The sequence below is a fragment of the Pseudophryne corroboree genome, chromosome 2 (genome assembly GCF_028390025.1).
Source record: "Pseudophryne corroboree isolate aPseCor3 chromosome 2, aPseCor3.hap2, whole genome shotgun sequence".
NCBI lineage: Eukaryota > Metazoa > Chordata > Amphibia > Anura > Myobatrachidae > Pseudophryne > Pseudophryne corroboree.
This window is the reverse complement of record NC_086445.1, coordinates 246,086,887-246,108,229: the sequence shown is the minus strand read 5'-3', so window position 1 is coordinate 246,108,229 and position 21,343 is coordinate 246,086,887. Positions and strand designations below refer to the sequence as shown.

At 44.4% G+C, this 21,343-nt stretch overlaps 1 protein-coding gene across 1 annotated transcript in view; it reads right to left on the bottom strand.

The window, feature by feature from the left end:
- Positions 1-20,217, bottom strand: part of RAB5B (RAB5B, member RAS oncogene family) — a 96,973-nt gene extending 76,756 nt beyond the window's left edge. The window contains exon 1 of the mRNA XM_063952609.1: positions 20,014-20,217. The gene's annotated coding sequence lies outside the window, so the exon portion shown is untranslated. The remainder of the gene's footprint in view (positions 1-20,013) is intronic.
- Positions 20,218-21,343: the final 1,126 nt, after the last annotated feature.

The window sequence follows — 21,343 nt, the reverse complement described above, 5'->3', positions numbered from 1 at the left end:
TAGATAGATAGATATATATATATATATAGATATTATGCTGCTTGAAAAAGGCTATTAAAAGAGCCGAAACGTTGCTTAAGAGAAGCAAGATGTCATGAGTTATTTATTTGGCTGAATAAGTCCGCAGAGTGCCGTACGTTTGGATGATATATATAGAGAGAGAGAGACAGTCCCCCAATAAGGCCCTTTGGAGAGAGAGAGCGCGAGTATGCCAGCACACACCCAGCGCCACCGGATACTGGAATAAAATCCCAGTCAGTACAGCGCTTTTATAAATATACTCGCTGCGCCAAATAAATGTGCCCCCCCCCCCCTCTTTTTGCCCTCTGTATGTGTTCAGCAGTGGACAGTCCGGGGAGCCAGCCTCTCTGCAGCGTGCTGTGGAGAAAATGGCGCTGGTTAGTGCTGAGGGATCAAGCGCCCCCCCCTCACCGGTGGGCTTCGATCCCGCTCAAATCTTTACACTGGCGGGGGTTTTTGCCATATACTGCCTCCGCAGTATATATATCTCTGCCAGTGTCCCTAAAAGGTTAATAATTGCTGCCCATGGAGCCCCCCCTGCGCCCTGCACCCATACAGTGCCGCCAGTGTGTGTGTGTGTGTGTGTGTGTGTGTGTGTGTGTGTTTGGAGCAATGGCGCGCAGCGTTACCTCATAGAAGATCCGAAGTCTTCTGCCGCCTTTGAAGTCTTCTTTCTTCTCATACTCACCCGGCTTCTATCTTCCGGCTCTGTGAGGAGGACAGCGGCGCGGCTCCGGGACGAACGGCGAGGGTGAGACCTGCGTTCCGACCCTCTGGAGCTAATGGTGTCCAGTAGCCTAAGAAGCAGAGCCTATCATTTAAGTAGGTCTGCTTCTCTCTCCTCAGTCCCACGATGCAGGGAGCCTGTTGCCAGCAGTGCTCCCTGAAAATAAAAAATCTAACAAAAGTCTTTTACAGAGAAACTCAGTAGAGCTCCCCTGCAGTGCACCCAGTCTCCTCTGGGCACAGGATCTAACTGAGGTCTGGAGGAGGGGCATAGAGGGAGGAGCCAGTGCATACCCATCTAAAGTCTTTAGAGTGCCCATGTCTCCTGCAGAGCCCGTCTATACCCCATGGTCCTTACGGAGTCCCCAGCATCCTCTAGGACGTAAGAGAAACAGGTACAATACACATACAACACAGCCTGAAATAAAATACAAGCCTGTCCTATTGCATGTGATAGGAGACACAGGAGAGAGGACACTAGTGCACCAAACACTGCACAGCCCCAGTGAGGCGGTCAGCATTTTATATATGTAGACAACAGTGAGACTGTATTATGAAAAATCCCTCAGAGGGATGTTACTAGTGCACACTATAGCGGCTCTCCCCCTCTACACCCGGTACCAGTGATCCAGGGACTGTTATGGAGGAGCTGTTGAGGCTGCTGCTGCTATGCAGAGGAAAGCGCCAAAATGCCGCTGAGCCCGCTCTCATGTAGCTCAGTCCCCCGCCATGGCGCCGGAGCTACTGTTTTATATTTATACTGGCCATGTCTCCCTATGTTTGTAGCTTCACATAAATGTTTGATACAATGTATTTTAGCTAGTGTCACGCAGGGGCTACAGCGGGTCCCCCCCAGGAGGGACCCGTACGCCTCAACCGCGCTTCAGCTGAACAGTGAACCGGGGAAACTCTGGAGCTTGCAGAGTGTGCAAACCCTCCTGAGGGCACTTTTTTCTAAACTGAGCTGAAGGAGGAGGCATAGAGGGGAGGAGCCAGCACACCCAGTTGGAAGAAATTTAAAGTGCACTGGCTCCCTTGGACCCGTCTACACCCCATTGTACTAATCTGTCCCCAATATCCCTTATGGATGCTAGAGAAATACTGGATATAAATTGCACTTCAGATGTTGGATCTGGTAGAGGCAAAGGTTATATTAACTTGGCAGCAAGTTCTATCAAAGACAAGTCTGACTTAAGGGTCTATCTAATGCATGTCGGATCCTTTCAGACGGAAAGGATCCAACAATGCAGTATTCAATTTGCGGACAAATCAAACAGGTTTTGGCCGTTATCGACAATGTCAATCCGACTTTTTTTAAAGTCAGATTGACATTTTTCGGAAACGGGGATAAAACCTGTCGGATTTGGCCGCTAAATCCAGCACAACACGTGGATCCGCGGCGAATCCGCCGATCCCAGTGTTTCTCGACAAGTCGGAATTGCCGACCTGTCGGAAAAATGGCAGCCCCATTGACTAGGTCGAATCACGATTAAACTTAAAAAGTCGGAAACTGCCGTCTTTCCGATAAGACGGCAGTTCCAACTATAATTGAATACACCCTTTAGCATTTATCACTATTGGCGAAAATTAATGGTTTTGAAAACCCGTCGGTTTAGTAAATACATCTTCAAGTCTCATCATTGGTGACACCTCTGTCCCACCTTTGCTGATAAAAAATGTTTTTTCGACACGCAACTATCGGAACATTTCCGGACAGAACACAACTGTTCTCTGAATTCAATCAAATATTTCACTGACCTGACTCACGTCAAACCGAATTGGAGAAATCGTAATAAAGAAAAGATACTAGCCAGAACAGAGATGAGGATGATCTTTAATTTACATACGCTAACCCCCACTGTCCTAAATCAAGACTTTTAAATAAAATGGTTTCTCCAAGACACAAAAACTCCAGAAAAGACAACACACTTACTCATTACAAACCAGATCATATTATATAAAAAAAACAAATCGTATCTCTACAGTTTTACATCTAATAGGAGACCATTTTATAAAACCTTCGCTACTTGTTATCATTGGTTCTATAACCAAAACTACTTCATTTTGTTACATATTATTTATAGAGGTAATATGGAAGAAAATTCAGACTCCCATTTGACATCAGTATTTGAGTAAAACATATGCCCTAGAAGATATTTGACTAAAATCCCATGAAAAGACAAAACCACCAATCCAGGATATAGTAAAATAGATTACTATTATATCATCTTCACCATGATGGGATTCCGATATAGAAGACACTTCTGATCAACTGCACCATGAATTTCCTTATTCCAAAATGGAGGAATCTGCACTTCCGGCTGCTCTGCTTTTACTATAATCCAGGACATAGTATTATAATGTCATATTTAGACCCTCTTTTCTATCTCCACCATAAGATTCAGATATAGAAGTTTGGACTTCAAAAACAACTTTTATACATCAATTCTACCAAAGAATACCATGCTCAACCGACACCCTTATCTAAAATGGCAGCAAAGACACTCCCGGCAAACGTTATTATATCCTTCCCTATTCCAAAATGGCTGAAAAAGCACCCCTGGCCGTTCAGATCCTACTTTAGGTCCCTCAACGCTCTCTATATGGATAAACACTTCACCCAGCCTCACTACTGCATTGCTTAGCTGCCGGACTGAAGTTTTATCGTTTAAACATAGATTTGGAAACATAAGAAATCGTTCATTTCCGCGGACGTCACTTCCGGTGGACCCCAAATTACCGCCCATTCAATCACTTCTCACCCTTTATAAGGACCCCAAGGCATAGGGAGGCTACCAGCCTTGAAAGAGAGACCATAGCAGTATTGAAACGTGTATGCCAGCGTCCAGCACCCTTTGCCACCTGCAAGATTGATGAGGAGAATCCCTGACCCGGAGGAGGACATAAGACCTGGGAGCCTATGCAGGGTATGTCCAGAATACCCTGCATTCTTCAATACCTGCACACCTCCTACTCCTGACTCCAGTAGGACTCCCATTCCTTTAACCGCACAGTCAGGGGTCAATTCAATCTATTTTATATTTTTGCACATTCTTTATGCCATTGTTTTTTATCAAACAAATCGTTCAGCGAATTGGAACAGTGACCACCTTGCCCACAGTGCGATAACAGCACAACACTGGGACATTCTTATTCATATGCCCTTATTTATCAATGAGTGATAAATTTCACTGTGAGTGATAAATTGCACCAGCCAATCCGCTCCTGTCATTTTTCAAACCAAGCCTGTGACATGGAAGTTAGGAGCTGATTGGCTGGTGCAATTTATCACTCACAGTGAAATTTATCACTCATTGATAAATAAGGGCTTTAATTATTAATTTTATTGCGAGTAATGCATGTTCTAATTAATCATTACTACAGAATGTTTTGAACCATTTCCAACCTTTTATATATGTTGTGTGATTTATACATTCTATATGATCTACATTTATACATTCTATATGATCTTATGATCCATTTCAATCAGGATTCAGGAGAAGACCTAGCACTGAAACAGCCCTGGTGTGTGTTAAATGATCTTCTGATGGCAAGAGACAGAGGTGACTGTTCAATATTAATCCTTCTGGATCTCTCGGCAGCATTTGATACCGTGGACCATGGGCTTCTGATTGAGCGACTGATTCATTTCTGTGGTCTGGATGGCACAGTCCTAAAATGGTTCAAATAATTTCTCACAGGCAGGTCACAGAGGGTATCGTCTGGATTATACTCATCACCACCAGTGCCATTGCCATGTGGTGTCCCACAAGGTTCTATATTATCCCCCATGCTTTTTGCAGTATACATGCTCCCATTGGGCAAAATAATCAGGCACCATGGCCTGGTCTACCACTGCTATGCAGATGATACACAACTGTACTTGTCCTTTGCTCCGGGCACTGATAACCCAATAGCAACCCTAAATGGCTGTCTAGCTGAGCTATAGGAGTGGATGAGCGCCAGTTAGCTGCGACTGAACCCGGATAAAACAGAGGTCCTTAGGATACGACCGCAACATCAAAGGACAAGACTGCAGCATAGCCAACCAACTGGATTTACACTCGGGGATTCAGAATTACAGACCAGTGATCGTGTGCGGAATCTTGGCGTTGCCCTGGATGGTGGCTTGACACTTAAACATCAGATATCAACCACAATCAAATCCTCATTCTTTCACCTGAGGAACATAGCCAGAATCAAGCACTTAATTCCCTCAGATGATATGCCAAAAGTCATACATGCATTTGTATCATCTCGATTAGACTACTGTAATGCCCTCTACCTTGGTCTCCCAGCAAAAGAATTGCAACGCTTACAGCTGGTGCAAAACACAGTTGCCAGGCTGTTAATCAACCAGCCCCTTTTTAGCCACATAACACCCATCCTCTACTCCCTTCACTGGCTGCCTGTAAGATGGCGAATCATCTTTAAGATTGGCTTACTGAGTTTCAAAGCATTACATGACCAGGGCCCAAGGTACCTAAAACAGCTTCTGACCCCATACTGCACCACTCGATAACTGCGATCTGTAGATGAAGGACTTTTAGCAGTACCTAGAATCTCCTGTAATTCATCTGGGGGTCGAGCTTTTAGTCATGCGGCTCCGACTCTATGGAACTCACTTCCCCGCACAGTGCGAGAGGCCCCAACTATAGAATCCTTCAAAAGTAGACTCAAGACTTTCCTGTTTACTCAAGCATTTCCATAGTGTCCCTTTTAGTATCTTCATGCTTCTGTATTTTATGAAAATGTACTTCATTATTTTCTGTACTAAATTATGCTATGGGGTATATGCAATTAGCGGCGAATCGCGTCAATTTTTCGGCCGTTTTTTAATTCGACACAATTCGACCGTCTAATTTCGGCAAGTGGGTGCCGAAATTGACCATATTCAATAAAAAAAAGAGTAGGAGTCCCCCGTATTTCCCCCCCCCCCCCCCCCAGTAGAACTACAGGTACCAGCGGGCCCGTTTTTCTCCCGCATGCTGGTACTTGTGGTTCTCCAAGTACCAGCTTGCAGGGGAGGCTTGCTGGGACTTCGTGGCACTCTCCTGATTGGCTGTATGCGCGTCTGCTGTCAGACAGCGCATCGCAAAGCCTCTCCATTATATTCAATGGTGGGAACTTTGCGTCAGCGGTGTAACCCCACCGCTACCCGCAAAGTTCCCACCATTGAAACTAATGGAGGGAGCTGTGCGATGCGCTGTCTGCCAGCAGACGCGCATACAGCCAATCAGGAGAGTGCCACGAAGTAGCGCTTCCTGATTGGCTGAAGGGACCTTCTGTGACAGCAGTCACGTGGGGTCCCGGCATTCGTGGAAAGGGGTCCCATGTGTAAACATGGGACCCCTTTCAGTCCGTTTGGTCCGGGTTGCCGTTTTGTTGTTTTGCCAAGTACGTGGATTATAACCTGGACACTGGATTGAGGTGAGTATAATTTTATTCACAGGTACCCCGGATTCTACTTGGACAAGTGGACCGAACGTCGTGTCAACATAGGTAAGTATGTGTGTGTCGGCAGGTGTGAAATAAAGTTGTACTTTTAAGGTGTGCGTGTCCTGTTTTTATTTGGGTATTTTCCCCCCCAGTAGAACTACAGGTACCAGCGGGCCCTTTTTTCTCCCGCATGCTGGTACTTGTGGTTCTCCAAGTACCAGCTTGCGGGGGAGGCTTGCTGGGACTTGTAGTACTACTGGAAAAAAACAATATTCTTTCAAATTTCCCAAGGCTATCAGCCCCCCATCCGCAGCCCTTGGATGGGGGGGGGGGGACAGCCTCGGGCTTCACCCCTGGCCCTTGGGTGGCTGGGGGGGGACCCCTTGATTGAAGGGTTCTCCACTCCCCCAGGGTACCCCGGCCTGGGGTGACTAGTTGGATATTTAATGCCACGGCCGCAGGGCGCTGTATAAAAGTGACCCCCGGCTGTGGCATTATCTGTCCAGCTAGTGGAGCCCGATGCTGGTGTAAAATACGGGGGACCCCTACTCTTTTTGTTCCCCGTATTTTTTGCACCAGGCGCAGAGCCCGGTGCTGGTTTTAAAAATACGGGGGATCCCCTGTCATTTCCCCCCCCGGATTTTTAGAACCAGGACCGGCTCGAAGAGCCCGAGGCTGGTTATGCTTTGGAGGGGGTCCCCACGCCATTTTTTTTCGTGATTTTACCATTCCATTTAAAAAAAAAAAAAATAGATATTTTTAAAAATATATAAATAATACTTGTGCCTCCAAAATAGACAAACTAAGTACCTAATCCCTTCTAATATAAATAGATATGCTATTACCAATAAAAAAAACACCAAAAAAAAACATGTTTTAAATTTTTTTTATTCGATTCCCCCACCAAAGTGTGGCGGATTGAAAATGACGAATTTACTGACTAAAAGCACTGTTGTCGAATTTCCAAACTTCAATTGAATATACTTTTGGCGAATTGCTGCATTTGTACCATTGCAGAAATGTCGAATTTGACAAATGTCGAATTTCAAAAAGTCGAATTTTGAAAGTCCGTTTTTTTTTACGTAAAGTACTGAATTGCATTGTCGATTTTTTTTTTTGGGCGAAAAAGTCCCGTTTTTCGACAATTTCGGGAATTAGACCGCAATTGCATATACCCCTATGTATCTGTTAAGCGCCTTGAGTCCTATTGGAGAAAGAGCGCTATATAAATAAAATGATTATTATTATTATATTTACTGTATAAACACTGTCTTGTTAATTCACATAGTCCTGTTAAAATACTCACCCATCATTGTTGCTGACAACAGAGTAGCGCCATCTGTGTGCCACGCTTCCACAATTTAGGGTTAATGGGGGAAAACCCCTGTTGGCATATAGGCCCTTCACAGAGTGTACGCAGGCCTAAGAGTAACTAAGAGTAACCACTATATTTTCTAACTTTACAAGTTTAAACCTGGTCTGTTTGGGTGTGACATGCATGAACAGTATTGGGCACCCAGTTACTTGCACCCGCTGCACAATCAATTCAATATCTTCACAACTAAAGTGACAGGACTGGAAAGGGGGGGGGGGGGGGGGGGGAGGGAGGATTAGGTGTAGAAACAACTGAATTGCCTCTTGTCAGTTTGTGTAAATGAGACCAGACATACGAGGGGCAGCCTCACACACTCGAGAACATTTTTTTGCACAGGAAAGAGATGTGCTTCCCTTTGTGCTCTTCCTGACATGTCAACAAAATGATGCTCAGTGTATCATGTAATCACTTTCAACCAGGGCTAAACTGACTATTACGAACCAAAAGGGATTGACAGGGACGCTGACATATTAGCACTCTGTGTATTATTACCCTTAATAAGGAGGCGCATTATTTTATTTCATCATAGTACAATTTAGTATATCAGCACCACTGTAAACGTAGCATGCTGCCAAGTTATTTTTAAATGGTGTGGTTAACCTCATTATAAAAAAAATAACAGTGTCATACTGTATGTTACACCAGGGTTTACCACACAATGATGCACTGACTAATCCAAATCTGCACTCCCATATGTTGATATCTAAGGCAGTGTTTTTAAACCAGTGTGCCGTGGCACATTAGTGTGCCCTGAGCAGTCTCCAGGTGTGCCGTCATAGAAGCAGAGCCAGGTCCGTCAGTGTTTTGCCACTACCTAGGCCCTGGAACAATCAATACTGTTGGTTTAGTGGTTACAGAGCCAGTTCTAATTTTGGGCCCGGGCAGTGTAGGACTCTTCTGGCTTTCTCAGATGTGGCTCAGGCATTACCCATGGAGAAGCTGCGACATGACATCCTAGGACACACAACTGCACCATGCATCACCATTATATTTGAGTGTGCCTTGGCAATATTTAAATGTAGTTCAGTGTGCCGCGAGTTGTACAAGGTTGAAAATCTCTGATCTAAGGAAACACACTGCATCCATGTGATTGAATCTGAAATGTTAAGCTTGTACTCTGTGCAAAATTAATAAAACATAATACTGCACATCGAGGGAAAAAAACATAATTAGTAAGACGTGCCATTTATACACATACAATTCTCCTCTATTCCAGAGGAAGCATGTTTTCCTGAAAGCATGTGACCTAAACACCACCAAATACTTCCATCTGCCAATGGATTCTCTCTACCCAACTTCCTCCCTTTCCCATTGATTTTACTCATCTTTCTGCACCTGAAGTATGCTGCCTGGGTGTCATCCAAGTTTCTGGCAGTACAGATGGTGTGATCATTACTGCCTCACAGCACTGAGGTCATGGGTTCAATTCCCACCTTGGCTCTAACTTTGTGAATTACATATTCTTCCCATATTTGTTTGGGGGTACTCCGGTTTCCTCCCGCAATCCAAAAATATACTGGAAGGTTAATTGGCTCCCAACAAAAATTATCCCGTGTGTGTGTGTGTGTGTGTGTGTGTGTGTGTGTGTGTGTAAACACGTGTTTAGGGAAGACTAAATGGTGCAAGTGGGTGTTTTCTGTTGTCAAATTCTATGTTTATATTATTATAATGAACCTTTATTTATATGGCGCCACATAGGATCCGCAGCACCCAATTACAGAGTAAACAAATCATGAAGACAGCGACTGACAGTTTAATACAATATAGGACAGGTATAGGGTATATTAACATAGCTGCGTCAGTAAACAGTGCTGAAATAAGTATCATGGCGGCAGAGAACTGAGGGATTTGGTGTCATCAAAGGTAGTATTGAAAAGAAGATAGGTTACGCAAGAGGCATATAGGCACATGAGGGAAGAGGGTCCTTCTCGTGAAAGCTTACGCTATTTCTTTGACCTGCACATTGTCCCTAACCCAAATTTTGCCACTTCCACTTCTGTAACATCTCCACCTAACTGTATAACCTACCAAAACTCTAATACACACCCTTATGTCTCACTGAGATTACTGCAACCTTCTTTTCATCGTACATTGCCACTAGAATGTAAGCTCTTGCTAACAGGGCATGCTCTTCTATCGTCTCCATACATTTATGGAAATTGTAGATTCAATTTATGCACTTATAAATCTATACACTGTACATAAAAGTCAAAGTATGTATATTTATTTGTTCTTCATAGGCTCCTACATGTTTTGATGGATCTGGAACAAATTTGGCAAGGGGCCCATACATCAGCAATCACAATATATTGTTTCACAGATCCTTGGATTTCCCCCCCCCCCCCAGATTTATTGTTCCCCCAATCAATCTGACTTGCCCATACATTACAGATATTGGTCAGTGATTTGCAGATCATTTTCAGTTAAACAGATCTGCCAATCTTGAAAGACTCATCAGTTTACTAGAAACGGTCTGCAGATCTGCTGATTGTACCCATGCACTAGCAATCTACAGTCCCAATTGAACACCTCGATCTGTGAACCCCATACATTGCAGATTTATTTGACACAATCTGCAAAATGTCAGATTGACCCAACTGATTGCTGATGTATGGGCACTTTACACATACCCTTCATTATCCACCTCAAAATACTGGCATGGTTTCAAGTGAAAAACCCCCACCCCTTGCCCCAGTTATGAAATTGCAGATAGAAATGCATTGGTCTGTTTGTGTGTCTGTGAGGTCATGCTGTGATGTCATAATGAAACAACTGCCTATACCAGGACATTGCTGCTGCCCTGTCTCATAGTCCACCAGAGCCCTGGCAACACACAGCTCACCAGCAGTCGGCGATATCACAGAAAAGCTACTCACATAAGGTTAGTGACTAGACAAAGATAAGGGCAGCTTAATGCAATGCAGAGGTGGCAGACTAGGAGCGTGATTATCGAGAGTCAGGGGAAAATAGAAATTGACAGTTACACACTCTTCATTATCCAACATCAAATACAAGTAGAAAAAATCCAACCCTTGCGGGCCAGGGCCATATATACACACATCCTACTCATTGATAACTTAATAATTGGAAAATGTAAACTTGGGCAACGCCGGGTACTTCTGCTAGTTGGTCTATAACGGTCTTATGTACTTCTAAAAATGTGTTGAATAATTTATCCCCTTTCATCAGCGTTATGGAACCCTTGTAACACCCTATAACTATAACAGCAAAAATTCTCTTCACTGATAGGTTTGACAATACTCCTAAAGCCTCATACACACTAGACGAGAAAGTAGAAGCTCTCGCTCAGAAGGGAGAAGTCTTAACGAGATCTTTTACAATCTCATCCAGTGTGTACACTCAATGTCGTTAACGACGCGCGCTCCCGCACATCGTTAACGACCCCCTCCGCCGTCTGAACATGTACAGATGAGGGAGGTCCTCGATAACGACAGCCATGCTGTTGTCCCCCCCCCCCCTCGTAATCACTCCCTTCCCCGCTGGCATCGGCAAGTGTGTATGCCGGCACCTCGCCAAGTCCCCGCCGCTGCCAATATCGGCATCAGCGTCGGCGGGGGCTCGGCTAGTGTGTACTGGGCTTTTGTAAAGTTTATTTTGAAAAATATGTATTATCATCTGTTCTGCATATGGATGCATGCTTTCAGATGGATTAGCAACTTCCACTAAACTTTGTTTACTATCAAACTACTCCAGACTTTTATTCTGGCACATCAACTGGTTCCAGTTACTAGTATGTAGTTCCCAGGCACAACATGAAAGCCACTTTGTCAGCTGAAACACACAATCATACACTAACACTCATCCCACTGAATAGGCAGCATGAATAATCAATCCTGATTCTATCAGTGATCCCTACTGCCACCTGAATTTGCAATGTGCGCCACAAGCATTTCTACCACTAATCAATGAACACATATGGATATATTTTAGGTGACGGAATATTTTCTACACTGTATCAGTGTTACAAATAGAAAGGAACACTGCTATAGTGTAAAAAATAAAAATATGGTCATTGTTTATAAAGCCCACAATATTCTGCAGCACTGCACAAAGAAGAATTACTTATCAACACATAAAACATATGGCATCACGTATGCTGTGCACAAAACAGCAATAAAATACAAAGTACAGAAGTTACCATGAGAAAATGATGCAGTTATCAGATCAGCAGGCTGCTCACAGCATCTGACTAGGGGGTCTATTTACTAAGCCTTGGATGTAGATAAAGTACCAGCCAATCAGCTCCTGTCATGTCACAGGCTAGGTTTAAAAAATGGCAGTTAGGAGCTGGTTGGCTGGTGCTTTGGGGGTGATTCAGACCTGATCACTGGGCTGCTAACTTTGCTGTTCTGCGTTCAGATAGTCGCCAACCCCAGGGGGGGGGGGTGTAAATTTGCCGTGCAAGTGTGCGATCCCATGTTTACCCCAAGCTGCAAAAATCCATTGTGTGCAGTCTCTGTGCAGCCCACCTGCGTTTTTTTTGGACACTCCCAGTAAACGGTCAGTTACCATCCACAAACAGCCTCTTCCTGTGCAACACCTTGCGGACGCCTGTGCGAGTGGAATTTTCGCACAAGCCTGTCACAGACCGGCGATGCCCGTTGTTGGCCGACACGCTTGCGCACTGCGGTGCATATACATTTTGATCGCACAGCAGCGATCAGGTCTGAATCAGGCCCTTTATCTCCATCCAAGGCTTAGTAAATATACCCCTAAGGGGTTTATTTACTAAGCCTTGGATGGAGATAAAGTACCAGCCAATCAGCTCCTGTCATGTCCCAGGCTGGGTTTGAAAAATGACAGTTAAGGGCTGGTTGGCTGGTACTTTATCTCTAGCCAAGGCTTAGTAAATAGTGCCCTCATTTACCTCTAGGTGTATGAAGACATATCTGTAGCATGTTTTGCTTATGTTGTTGATAACTGAAGAACCACACGGGATTCATTATATGAGTTTCAGTCGTGTCATTTTGTCACTGGACGTTATGAAGGTATCAGTGCTGATGTGAAGGGAACAGTAACTAATCAGTGTTTAAGACAGTCATTGAGGTTTCACCCATCCTCTGCGGCTGGATACACACTTGCTGATGTCACATCAGATTAGACATCGTACAAGAACCCCACCTCCACGCAAACTATACCGTTCATACACACGGAACAATATTGTTTGCTTCTCGTCAGTGACGGCATGCACCCACATAAGGTGCATGCCGTCTCGCACAATCTCTTTAGATTTCAAGGTGAAAACTAAAGGTATTGTACTTCGTTAATGACCCGCAGGAGCGCGCATTATTAATGATATAGTGAATACACATCGGACGATGTAAACGATATATTGTACAATGCGCCGGATTGGACAATATATTGGGTACATATCACCAAGTGTGTACCCAGTATAAGAGCGCTGTCACACAGATGTATTTTACTCCTTGGTTAAAGTGCCTTTGCCAAGTTGCTTCTAACTGCAATAATTATTTTAAAATGTAAGCAGATCCCCTGAGCACCCCCCCACTCCTACAGAGCGCTGCAGACAGAGGTGTCTCTAGAAGCATCGGTGGCCAATTCAATATACTGCTATGTGGCCCACAGCATTCTAGTGACACCCCAGATCACAATTCCTCTACAACTAATAGTGCTTTCACGTCGCAAAAGCGGGTCGCACCCAGGAGTTGACACGGGTCCTTCCCGGGTGTGACCCACTTAATACCCCTTTCAGACAGGCGGCATATTGCCGGGTTGGTGGTGTGCGCGGAGGTGGCACCTGGAGATCAGATCACCACCAAGCACCGCCTCTCCCAACAGAGTGAACGGGTCCTGGGTCGCATCGATCCGGCAACCCGTTGACACTGCACTTCAACCCGGGAATAACCCTGCTTTGTTCCCAGGTTGAAATACCGGGTCACGGGTCAGTCAACCTGGGAAATTCTAACATACTCCTTCCACACCGCACCTCGACCCGGCAATATGCCGGCTTATATGTGCAATGTGAGAGGGGTATAATAAACCTTACTTACCTGTCTGCAAAGAATAATCTTCCATATACATAGAAACTTGTCCATTGTATGAAACAAATAATGGAAACTATTCTCAACAAATAAGTATTCTTCTACTTAAAAAGTTAATACTTTGTTCTTATGTTGCGAAATGCTTTGTTTAGACAGCTTATTATTTAGCGATCTCTGATTTGACTGGGGTTTTGTTACATCCATCCAGACATTGAGCTTATATTAACGGCCGTAACGACTATGTTTATCTGTCATTGCTCGCATTCATTGGATTGTACTTCCCTGTAATACCAGTCAAAAGATGTATGCTGTCTCCTATATTCTGTTACTCTGTTATAAATCAATAAAAATTTATTGGGGAAAAAAAAAAAAGTTAATACTTGATCACATCAAATAATATATATTATTATTATTATTAAACCACTAGATAAATCATGGCTACAAAATATTCCATCATAATAATTTAACACGCTGACCATGCACAACCACATAGCTAATAGGATACCCTTACACCCTCTCAGAAACGGCTCATGTTTCATAATTAAGCCCTAGCAACATAATGATTTATAAGAATACCTGTAAACCTGAATACAGCAAGACCACGAGGGGGAGGATAGGGGGGGGATAGTTCGCGTCTGTTGCTGCAAAGGGAAGCTGAATGGATTTTTAAACTTATCACCCTTTCCCCAAAGAGGCTTAATGAGAATTCAGGTTTACAGGTATTCTTACAAATCATTATGTTGCAAGGGCTTAAATAAATATATATTTCTATTACCTAAATGGCGGATCATGTAAAGCTGGACTTATATATAATCACTATGCTGTTATATCACAGAATATTATAATGTTAGCAGTATGAAATCTCAGTAATTTTGTATTATGTCAATATTCTGTGATTAAGTTTCTTAATTAATGTTCTGTTTACTCAGTCTCTCGAGAGGGTTTTAGAAAAGAATGCAGCTTCCAAAGTGGCTGGTGTAATTTGCAGATGTTACAATTAGTTTGTTACGTGATAACTTTGTTACTTGTAACAATCTCATAGTTCTCTATGTATAATGTGATACAGATGTAGACACCTTTATCTTGACCGATTCTCCGCCTAGACGGACGTTTAGTCACGCTAAGGCAATAGCTTAGCTTGCTGAGTTTAATCACAGGCAGGCGCGTTGAGGCGATTCTAGATACTCAGCATGCATTACACATCCCCACCACTGGGTGGCTAATGCTCCACTAATCCAGTACTTTCGATCGTATAGCGGCGGATTGATCTACAGCTCTGGCAAATGGACAGTGACGACTGTAATGTTAATAGATGGTGACCAATGGTCAGACGGTGAGAGTTCTCAATATAAATAAATAGTTTATACAGACACAAATGAACATGTTAAAACACTTGTGTATGCAGACACAAGATTGTGTATGGAGACGCAACTAATTTTGTAAAAGGAAGTATGTACAATGCATAAACAACGTACTTTTGAAATACATGTACAGTATGAGCGTCCGAGTTCCCGTGACATTCACTTTATTATAATTTTTTTTCTTTGTTATACATTCAATGGGTGCACATAAATCTTGTCTTGTAACCTGATCGGAACTCCCTACTGCATGAACTGTGCAGGCTCCCAGGGAGGAAGGGGAAAGTGGGATGGGGGTAGGGCGAGGCAGTGGAAAATACCGTGTTCAAAGAACGGGCCAATGTTGAAGGAGCGTCAGAATCCCCTAGCTAAAATACACAGGGTCGATAGGGATAAGCGAGGTCTATGCACATAACGATACACCCCACCCCATCGCATCACAAAGTGACAAAATGTCCGAGGCACATGAACCCCCACCTTGTAGCATTATGTGCATAGACCTCACTTAACCCTATCGCCCCTGTGTTTTTTTAGCTAGGGGATTCTGACGCTCCTTCAGCACTGCTTCATAGCCTGTAAAACCTATGCCGTCACTCGCTCCATAGCGGAGTGCTGACACAAGGCGGATGTTCATGTGCCTTGGACATTTTGTCACTTTGTGATGCGATGGGGACTGGGGTATCGTTAAGTGCATAGACCTCGCTTATCCCTATCGACCCTGTGTATTTTAGCTAGGGGATTCTGACGCTCCTTCAGCATTGCCCCGTGACCTACAAAATCTATGCAGTTACTTGCTCCATAGCAGAGGGCCTCCATGGGGCAAGGAGCCACAGGTGGTAGCCATTTCAATTGAGTCTGCCCTGCTACAGAATTGTGGGGGTAATTCTGAGTTGATCGCAGCAGCAAGTTTGTTAGCAATTGTGCAAAACCATGTGCACTGCGGGGGGGGGGGGGGCAGATATAACATGTGCAGAGAGAGTTAGATTTGGGTGGGTTATTTTGTTTCTGTGCAGGGTAAATACTGGCTGCTTTATTCTTACACTGCAAATTAGATTGCAGATTGAACACACCACACCCAAATCTAACTCTCTCTGCACATGTTAAATCTGCCTCCCCTGCAGTGCACATGGTTTTGCCCAACTGCTAAAAAAAAATTCCTGCTGCGATCAACTTGGAATTACCCCCTGTATGTGTACCGTATCGTGCATAGAACCTTAACAGTACAACCGCTCCTGCAGCTTTGCCCTGGTTTATGTGAATAACTCCCTCCCTGTCTACTGCATGACCTGTGCAGGCTCCCAGGGGGGGGGAAGGGCGATTGGCTAGCGGGAGGCGGTGGAAAATACCGTGCTTTTGAAATGCAAGTACTGTATGAGTCCGAGTCCCCAGTATGTTCTTCTAGTGTACTAATTAGCATGAACAGCTTGTAACGTACAGTGGCAAGTTTAATCTTTCTATGTATAATGGAGAGATAAAAGCTCCTCCCTAAGTTCCTAGATGCCAAATCACCGTCCTTAGTATCTCTGTAAAGTATGTTCTACTAGTGTACTAATTAGCACGAACAGCTTTTAACTGGATGCCAAATCACCGTACTTAGTATCTCTGTACAGTATGTTCCATTACAGTACTAATTAGCACGAACAGCTTGTAACGTACAGTGGCAAGTTTAACCTTTCTATGTATAATATAGAGAGATAAAAGCTCCTCAGTAAGTTCCTGGATGCCAAATCACCGTACTTAGTACCTCTGTACAGTATGTTCTATTAGGGTACTAATTAGCTGTTCGTGCTAATTAGTACCCTAATAGAAAATACTATACAGAGATACTAAGGACGGTGATTTGGCAACAAGGAACTTAGGGAGGAGCTTTTATCTCTCTATATTATACATAGAAAGGTTAAACTTGCCACTGTACGTTACAAGCTGTTCGTGCTAATTAGTACACTAGTAGAACATATTGTACAGAGATACGAAGTACAGTGATTTGGCATCCAGGAACTTAGGGAGGAGCGTTTATCTCTCTCCATTGTAATCTTTCTAAGTATAATAGAGAGATAAAAGCTCCTCCCTAAGTTCCTGGATGCCAAATTACCATCCTTAGTATCTCTGTACTCTATGTTCTATGTGCACAGACCTCACTTATCCCCATCGCCCCTGTGTATTTTAGCTAGGGGATTCGGGCGCTCCTTCAGCATTGCCCCGTAGCCTGCAAAATCTGTGCTGTTACTTGCTCCATAGCCAAGTGCCTCCATGGAGCTAGGAGTCACAGGCGGTAGCCATTTCAATTGAGTCTGCCCTGCTATAGAATTGTATGTGGACCGTACGGTGCATAGAACCTTGACAGTAGAAACTCTTCTGCAGCTTTGCCCTGCTTTATGTAAAACTTGTGTTTGCTATGCGATCGAGCCCGGTGTAACGTAATGTGCATAGACCTTGCTTATCTCTATCACCCCTGTGTATTTTGGCTAGGGGATTGTGACGCTCCTTCAGCATTGCCCCGTAGCCTGCAAAACTTATGCCATCTCTCACTCCATATCCGAGCGCTGCTTGCCACATGGTGGGGGTTCAGGGGCGGCGGCCATTTTGCCAGTGTGCTATGCGATCGAGTCCAGTGTACCGTAATGTGCATAGACCTCGCTTATTCCCATCGCTCCTGTGTATTTTATCTAGGGGATTGTGACGCTCCTTCAGCATTGCCCCATAGCCTGCAAAATCTGGACTGTTACTTGCTCTGTAGCCTAGGGCCTCCGTGGGGCAAGGAGTCAAAGGTGGTAGCCATTTCTATTGAGTCTGCCCTGCTAATGAATTGTATGTGTACTGTACGGTGCATAGAACCTTAACAGTAGAACCGCTCCTGCAGCTTTGCCCTGGTTTATGTGAATAAAAATAATAATAAAGTGTCTGGAAAAAACTAACATGCAGTCGTACTTTAGGAATCGAACCCAGGACTCTGAGTATAGGAAGCAGAACACTTCACCACTTCGCCGCAGACAGATGAATAAATCCATTGGTTTTGATTATGCTGTAATGGTTATGGGATTAGGACGTTAACATACTGTACAAAATTCCTAATCTCAAGAGGCAATAGTGAACTTCTAACACGTCCATTTGCGACAGTGTACACTACTGGTTTTATGTTTTGTCTGCGGGACTTGGACGCTCACATATTCATAAAGTACTGTAGATGGATCATATACTGTATGCTGTACTATTTGCGTCTGTACTGTATATACTGTATAAAAATAATGCAGCGTAATGAGTATTTACTGTATTAAATAATGCAGCGTAATGAGTATTTACTGTATGCAGCGCAATGAGATGCCTTAGTAAAGTAGTCCTTACTATATATTTAAGTATTCTATTTCTCGGGAGACCACACGCATGCGCAGTGGTGATTGTAAAAAGCGACATCTAGTGGATGATCGCAGGTATTGCACGTAAAGGTAACGCCAAATGCTCTGTCTGCCTCTGTGCGATTAGGTACGCCTGTCTGTGACTAGGCGTGCCTCCCTACGCCCCAGTACACTGCGTATGCTCGATCGGGACAAATGCCTCAGCCAGTCAAGATAAAGGTGGCTACATCTGTATGTATCCTATATTTACTGCTACTACTGATCTCTTTTTTTTTTACCACCTTATGTGTTTAAATGTGGTGATGGTTTTCACATGTTAATTTTGCCGTCACTTAGGCAGCGTCTGTGACGGGGCGCGTCTTCACTTGGTGTATGTATTTAAGGCAGGATCGTTTTACTTACCTTTGTCCTGACAAAGATCTGAAAACAAGATTGAAATGTTGATCAAACTGTTGGGGTCCGTGTGATTATTCAAAGCCGTCGTGAGTGCCGCCTATTTGGTATATATTATATATACACACACACACTAATAAACGAACACGTTTCTCTCAGAAATGGAACAGTAGCATGCCTAATTACAGATGCAGCCATAACCTGAAGTTTTTGCAGCATATGACCCATAAAAATAAGTAGCTGCTTCTCTGCCTAATTACTGTACTTTAGCCAGTGAGGGCCTTTGAGCAGCACAACAAATAATAGAGGTACGGATCTAGCTGCAGAGTGAACATAAAATGAGAGATGCTGAGGAGCGCCATGATGAATTGAGCATGAACAATACATTACATCTTACGCAGGATTTTGTGCACATTGTAGGAGTGCACATACTGTACATTAGTTAGAGGACAGCAACACTGAAGAGAAAACACTCAACAGGAGTTTAAATATTTGATGATATACGTATATACATTTTAAAGGTGAAAAGCAACACTAAATTAGTCATGAAATACAGAAGATATTGAGTTTATAGATAGCTATCAAGTAGGAATGAAGCTAGCAGCTAAGGGCTGCAAGGGGACACGATGAAGCATACAGCATTCAATAGTACTGTTCAATAATGTTGGCAGTGGTAGGCTAGATGATATACTGCGGAGCAGCACCAGGTGTGCGGCTGCAGCCCAGTCCAAAATTCAAATAGGGGAGCCACACCAACTGCCACCCCAAACATTGCCAGCCGGGACTTACTGGCAGTTGATATGGCTCCCCTATTTGAATTTCGGACTGGACTGCATCTGGAGCCACCACTGCTGGGGAGTGGGTCTCCCATGGCACTGTATAAGACTCTAGCATATATAGTATACCAAGGAGAGGTTCTCCCATGCCACTGCATGCAGTGTATAAGGAAGTGGTATATACAGTATATTGGGGAATGGGTCTCCCATGCCACTGCATGCAGTGTATAATGATGTGGTGTATATATAGTATACTGGGGGGTGGGTTACTCCCATGGTACTGCATGCAGCGTTATGACAGCTCAGGACATCGCATATAATGTACCATGTCAGGCCTAGTGAAGGGGTGTCCCAGCACATATAGCTGCAGACATAACACACACGATCCCTCCTCCCATGTGCATACATGTAGTACTACACGATATGGGTCACACACATATGCAGCGTCAGGTCCATGGAGGGGCAGAGACAAGGCAGGGCCCTGCATAAGGACCAGCACTGGGCGGTCACAGAGAGGCAGACACTGCACACTCATCCGTAGGACATTACCTAATGGAGGAAGCGGCCGTGTCCCTGACCGGGTTGGTCACCGCTCCAACTCTGCCTGGCCGAACGGGAGATGCCGGATTCCGGGGGCCTAAAGGACCTTTGCTGACATCACAGTCATGTGACCGAAGGAGGAGTGATGTCACTGTGTACCATGTGACTGCAGCAATCAAGTTCCTGTCAGACTGAAGCGGAACACGCAGCACTGGCCGCTGGCAGGGGCGGGAGCGCACAGCACAACGTGCCAGGAGGACGCACTAATAATCCCTCCTACCAGCAGTGATTGCTGCTGCTGCGTGTACTGTCTGGAGGAGCATGGAGGCTGTCTGTGTGCTGCTATAAACTGCGGGGAGCATGCGGGCTGTGTGCAAGTGATTTTATATATATATCTATATATATATATATAGTGGGGAACTATGAGGCTGTGTATCTGATGTACATTGGGGGAGCATGGTTACTGTGTGCATGTGATGTATACTGGGGGAGCATGGAGGTTACGTGCATGTGATGCTATATACTGGGGGAGCATGTGGGCTGTGTGCATGTGATGTATACTGGGGGAGTATGAGGCTGTGTATATGATGTATACAGGGGGAGCATTGTTATTGTGTGCATGTGATGCTACATACTGGGGGAGCATGATGAGGCTGAAGTAAGCTTATTGAGCCTGCTTCTTATTCACTTCTTATTCGAGCTCCAGCTTCTTGGTTGATTCTATTTCGGAGTGGGAGAAAGGACCTTTTGACGTATCTAGGGGAGGAGACACGTCACCAGGGGGAGGAGCTACGGGCGGACAGGGTACCCGAAAAGTACGCTCGCCACGCTTCGGGCTCGGTGGCTCGCTCCGCTTCGCTCGCCACCTGATTACTAAAGGTAATAGTTGGTGGCGTGGATAGTAGAGGAACTATCCCGCTGGCCTAGCTCCTCCCCCTTGTGTCGTAACTCCTCCCCCTTACGGAAAAGGTCCCTTAGCCCACTTGATTCTAGCATCTACCCCAGCTTCTTATTCAGAATTTTTTTTGCCAGGGTTAATTGGTCTCAAACCACAAATTTGACACCTGAAATCAACAGCGCGTGGTCACTTGCATATGACCCACTTGTATTTTGCCTGGCCCAACGCTATTTTGGCATGAAATACACTGGCAAAGTGGGCATACACACCATATTTTACCATTTTGAATAAGTAGCTGTAGTTTTGCAAGGGTTAACTAGTCTTGGGCCACAAATTTGGCACCTGAAATAGGGAGCATCCAATACAGGCTCTGCGCACAAAGCTTTTCTTAAATTCTTCCAACCAGTCTCTGTGGGCCTAGGGGGTACTTCAGACAACGGC